At 46.5% G+C, this 6,000-nt stretch overlaps 1 long non-coding RNA gene across 2 annotated transcripts in view; it reads left to right on the top strand.

Moving 5' to 3' along the window:
- Positions 1–494: 494 nt before the first annotated feature.
- The window catches only part of LOC139075999 (uncharacterized), a 107,619-nt gene continuing 102,113 nt past the window's right edge, over positions 495–6,000 (top strand). The window contains exon 1 of one of the 2 annotated variants that reach the window (XR_011527166.1): positions 495–584. This is a non-coding gene — a long non-coding RNA (uncharacterized lncRNA). The remainder of the gene's footprint in view (positions 585–6,000) is intronic. The other variant, XR_011527179.1, reaches the window with a different exon arrangement.

Genomic DNA, 6,000 nt, shown 5'->3' with positions numbered 1-6,000 from the left:
GTAAATTCAAGTTCATCAACCCAGAGTTTCTAGGATACAATTTTATTTGAAAGTGGCAGTGCTATTTGTCCCTCTCCAGGTGTCCAGTTTTAACCTGGTTTCCAATGAATGCTGACAGTTGTCCTCAGATTAAATCCGCAAATTCTTTTTCTGTCCCATGACATATTTATTTGGGCTTAAAGGCTTGAACCAGTTTGAGTGATCCTGAGCTTTTATACAATCTTCTCACCTATGTTGGGCCTCAGTTTCTTGTTGACCTTGAGTATTCTACCATTTGCTTTTTGAAGATCATCTTTTCTTTCAAGATGAGAGGTGTCATATTTTCCATCTTACCCAAGGGATGCGACTATATGCCTTTCCTCCTTTGGGTTCCAAATAGAGCTAAAACCACATGTGCCAGCTTCTTTCTTTTGAGAGGAATTCTTTCTATGAGTGGGGGGCATGAGAATGGGCCCCATTGATGGAGAGACTAGATGAATTCCATGTTTCTAGGCAACTCCAGGAGTCGGCAGACCTCCACGCTGCTGTCCTGCCTGTTCCATCAGCACCACCCACTTCTCTTTAGTGACCTGGCAAGGGTTCTTGTAAGTTCAGGACGTAGTTTTTTGCATCTTTTTTAAGTTTCAGTTTCTCCCACAGCCTCCTGTAGAGCCGCAGTAGGTATTTTTTGGTTTTTGTTACATTTTTTCCCCCTTTCTCTTTGGGAACAATTTGATTGCTTAATTAGAACTGACTTCAGAGCTTCTCACACATCTTGAACAGGATGTCGAGCTCAGCTTTTCTGAGAACTTTTTGAGCTCTATTTTAATAGGCTTTAGGCCAGTGGTTCTCAATTTGGGCTGTCAATTGGAATCAGGTGGAGCTCTTTAAAAAATAATGCCCAGTGCCTTGGCTCCATCTCCAGAGGTTTTGAATTATTTGGTCTGGTGTGTGGCCTGGGCATCCACATTTTTAAAACTTCCTCAAGTGACTCTAGTATGCCACCAGGCTTAAGAACCACTGGTCTAGGACTCCAGGTCACGATTCTGAACTGAGTGTCATGTGACTGGTGTAGAGCCATCAATTCTGAGAAAAGATGGTGGGACAGCTGGTCCATTGGGATCTGGCTGCACTCCAGAGGCTGTCTTCTCTCTGCTGCTGTCCACTTGTTGGAACTTAGAACGCCCATGGGAGTGTTGTGCAAGTGAGCGTGGGTGCTGCTGCTGCAAAGCAACGAGGAGCACCAGTCTTCACGACATCTCTGAGGCTCTGTAGCGTTCCTGTCTTTTCTGGAGGGAATCCACACTGGCCATCTTATCCTATTTTATCTCATCTTATCGTCTTATGTCTGCCTCCTCTGTGGCGTAATTCATAATAAGAGATTTTCTAAGTTACTTTCAATATTGACTAAAGCAATTCCATCATCACAAAACCATGTAAGGGGCTGCTGGGTAGAAGTGATGAGAAACTAGCTCTTCTAGACTCTTCTTTCCCTGGAGATGATGGGATCTTGTTGTCTTGAGGCCCCACTCATCTCTGAAGGTCTGATTTGGGGAGCTACTGTGACTCATTTCAGCTGGCAATGCAATCCAGTTAGGGAGGTGAAATTGCAGAGTGACTTTGCAGTCAGTCCAACCTGGCCTCGAATCCTGGCTCTGCTGCCTGCTGGCCATGTGGTGCTGGGCAAGTCGCTCAGTTTCACTGAGTCTCAGTTTTCTTATCTGAAACGTGAGGAGGAATAATGGTGCCCACCTCTTGTGAGGGTTACAGGAGGTGGCACGTAGTGCTTCATCATCTCTAGCACAGGGTAAGTATTCAGTAAATCAAGAAATGGCAGTTGGGGGGCACACCTGGGGTGCACATGCATAGAGAACACAGCGAGAAGGTGGCCATCTGTAAGCCAAGGAGAGAGGCCTCAGGAGACACCAATCTGCCAACACCTCGATCTTAGTCTTCTAGCCTCCAGAACTGTGAGAGAATAAATTTGTTTTTTTTTTTTTGAAAGTGATGGTTATCACTAACAAAGTTTATTATTAATACTGACTTTCTTATTAATCATTATGGTGAGCAAACAATTTACTTTTTGTATGTTGACATATTGACTTGGTTGTATGTCTTGTGTTATCCCATAATACTTGAAGTGCAAGTCAGCTCTTTCCTTTGCTGATACACTTACCGTGGCACCGTTCCGGGGGCACCATGCTGCACTGTGTCCTGATACGTGGATGTGCCGTAATCATTTAGCCAGTGGGGATTTCTGGGGGTTTAGCTCATTTCCAGTTTTTCCTGCTTTAAATAATGCTTGGATGAGTACACTTGTATGTGAGCCTTTGTGTGACATTTCTCATCATTTCCTTGGGAAACAGTCCTAGAAGAGGGGGATCACGGGGTCAGAGGGATGGACATCGCTAATTGTTCTCCAGAAGTAAGAAGAGATACAGCTGCCATTTGAGAGCTTTCCTCTGTCAGGCTTCATATCCAGTACTTCATATCCTTTAACTTCCCCCAGTAGGACGAAGTGGTTCCATCACCACTTCCCATTTCACTGATGAGAAAACTGAGGGTCAGAAGGTTAAGTCCTTTGCATGAGGTCACACAGCTAGTAAGTGATGGAGCCAGGATCTGACGCAGTTCTGTCAGCCTCCAGTTCCAGAACATTCTACTTGTAGTCCCATCTGTGTGTATGAAAGGGCTCATCCCCACCCTCATCCTTTGACGACACTGGACGTTGTTTGCCTCCAAGGGTCTTCAAGGCTGTTTCACTTCCTTAACAGGAGGTGGTAGGGACTTTGGACCAGAGATGGGGCTCCTGTCTGGCTTCCCCTGGGGGAGATGAGAGCGGCTTTGCTGAGCAGGCCAGGGGAGGAGGGGGAGAGATTGGAGCTGGGGCCGGGCCCATGTGGAGGGGAAGCCCAGGAGCTCTTTCCTGAGCCTCAGCGTTCACTCCGCTGAGCGGCCTGGGTCCGCGGCACTGAAGAAAATGGCAAGGAAATGGGAAGACTGGCTAGTTCCTCCAGGAATCCGCCCAAGACCACGGAGACCCCACACCACGAGGAGGGACTCAGCCTTCAGTGCCCCCTGACTCCCCCACCAATTAGGCTTCCTGACCTGACAATTAGAGCTGTCGGGGCTGCCCACTGCCTGACATGTGGAGGGAAGGGACCTCTGGTGTGGCCGAGGATCAAAGTAAAGAACCCAAGCTTGTATTATTTTCAAACCACTTTAAATTTTTTCTGAGAGTAGCTTCAGGCAAAGGGGAAGGAAATGTTTTCATAGATCTGCCGGACATTTGGGGACTTGGAATTTCTTTGGAATTCGCAGAGAAGATAGCATTTTATGGTATCCTGTCCCCTCTGGGTCTTTGTGTTTATGCTGATTCCCATTCGCTTTCCTCTATGTAGCAAGTTCAGCATCTGATGGGTTAACTGCATAGATGCTACTAACAAAATTATGCCAGATGATGTCCCAGCTATGAAACCCCTTGGTCCATACGTAGTGCTACCTGTGGACGAGACACCTAGTTTGTCTTTGCAGAGTCCAAACAACGCTAATTTTGAGAATCCCAGAGTGGAGTGAGAGGGTGCTGGTGTGTGCACAGTGGGGAAAGGTACGGAGGACGTGGGCGAACCAAGCTGGGTTCAGCAGCTCCAAAGCATTTCCAGAAGGCATCTGACATTTCTTCCTAAGGAACAGATTGACTATGGTCCCTTATGAATCTTAAATGTCTGAACTGAAATAAATATTTGTTGACCTAATAGAAAAGAAACCCACAATTGTTTGGATAGAGAAAAACTCTTTGATGCTATGAAAAGGGGAGGCCTTGGTAGGTGTCCCCCAGTTCGTTCACATCCCCCTGTCTGAGCCCCCACCCTGTTCACCTTCCCCCTTCTCGAAAACCCATTTGTAACCATTACTCGGGTGTCATGTTTGGTGATGAAGTGCGTTCTCGCCCTTTACTTTGGAGGCTGCGTGCTGGAGCAGGCCTGGCCGCCGAGGTGAGAGGAGGTTCGGCCTCTCTCTGCCCGAGGCCCATGAATCATGTCGGGCTGGCTGGTAACCTGAGCCCAACTCGCCCCTCGCCACAGACCTCCATGACACTCCTTCCAACTTAATTTCAGCCTAAGGGATGCTTTTAAGAAGATTTTAGAGCGCGAAAACATCTCCTCAAAAGAATTGTAGTTACATTAAAAACTAATTATCAGAGCTTAGGGGTATAGATCCGCTGCCATATTTTACGCAGAGAGCAATTCATCTCCCAGACCCTGAAATATCGTTACATAATAGGTTAAGGACACCAACCCAAGGGATGTTGGGAAAAGGCAGTAAAATCACCAGATGCCTGGAGATGATGAGCACTATGATTATGATCAAACAGCTCTGCCCTCCTGCTAGAGCAGGGTCTAACCTAACAGGATTTTACAGTGACACATCCTAAAGGAGCCCGTGCATAAAAGCGTGGGTAAGTGTGGCTCATGTGGGGCCCTCAGGTGAAATGTGATATTTATCTTTGAAAGACTTGGCTTTTTTGGCACAAAGAATCAGCCGTTACAGTGAGAGAAAGAGTGATGAGGTGTTCCCAACTGCCATAAGTGGAGGAGAGGACTCGCTGTGAACAGGATGGTGCCACGCGTTCTTATGTGTTAGTTTATCTGAGCCTCACAACAAACTGATTAGGGTGAGTATTATTATTTATTGCTATTTCACAGATGAGGAGACAGCGCAAATCTGTTGGGATGTTTTTGGTTGTACATTATAGGAAACCCAACTCAAATTGGCATAAACAGTGATTTATTATTTCAAGTAACTGAAAGATCCAGAGTTGTTGGCAGGCCTTGGGCAAAGAGTCAACAGTGTTACGTGAGACCCAATTTCTTTCCATGTGTGTACTCTGCCTTCTAGAGCGTCCACTTCTTTCTAAGGCTGATTCCCTTCAGGGATCCAACGTGGCTGCCTGCAGCTCCCAGGACTCTGTGCTTCCTTGTTCACATCCAATGGGATGTTTCTGTCCCGGCATTCCCTTCAAGAGTCCTGGGGTTCCCTCTGATAGGACTAGCTTGGGTCACCTGGCCATGGCTGAAAGGATGACATGCCCTGGGGGATGGAATGAATTGACTGACTTACATCACTTTTTCTACCCCAGGAGCTGGCATTAGGGTCAGTGTTCTTGGATCCATTAGGAGCCCAAAATGGAAGCCTAGGGGAATGGAGACAGCCCCAGATGTCCACCAGGGACAGGGGCATCAAGTAACTCGTCCATGGTTCACACAGGTAATTAGTGACAAAGCCTGAATTTGAACTCAGGCAGCCTTACTCAGCCCTTTCTCTGAGCCATGGTCCTTCCAGCATTCTCTGACTCTTGCAGGCTTGTAATGAATATCCTTCACACATCTCTTATGGTTTCTTCACTAAGAATGTCACTCTGCATCTAAGTGATGCTAACCTTTGGCAAACAATAATTCCAGAAAACTATGAGATGTATTACCTTACGACATGAAATGGTAGAAAGGGCACTGGATTAAGAATTGGCACTTGAGGGGTCAGCCCTGTGGCTGAGTGGTTAAGTTCACATGCTCCACTTCGGTGGCCTGGGGTTCACTGGTTTCGATCCTGGGTGTGGACCTACATGCTGCTGACCAGGCCATGCTGTGGTGGCAACCCACATAGAAGAACTAGAATGACCTACAACTAGGATATACAACTATGTACTGGGGCTTTGGAGAGAGGAAAAAGAGAGGAAGATTGGCAACACTTGTTAGCTCAGGGCCAATCTTCCTCACCAAAAAAAAAAAAAAAAAAAGAAAAAAAAGAACTGGCACTTGATCACCCTATTAACCTTGGAAAGTTCACCTCACCTCGAAGGGCTTCTGTTTTCCTCATTGATAACTGAGGGGTAATGTCTCCCCTTAAGTACCTGGCTGAGTTGTTCCAGGATTCAAACAAGAGAGTGCTATTTGAAAGAGTCTGAAAAGCAGTAAATGTTTGTGTGCTCGTAAATTATTATCACACATGGGATCATCATCT

This window comes from Equus przewalskii, chromosome 1, assembly GCF_037783145.1.
Source record: "Equus przewalskii isolate Varuska chromosome 1, EquPr2, whole genome shotgun sequence".
Lineage (NCBI taxonomy): Eukaryota > Metazoa > Chordata > Mammalia > Perissodactyla > Equidae > Equus > Equus przewalskii.
This window is presented reverse-complemented; position numbering and strand designations above follow the sequence as displayed.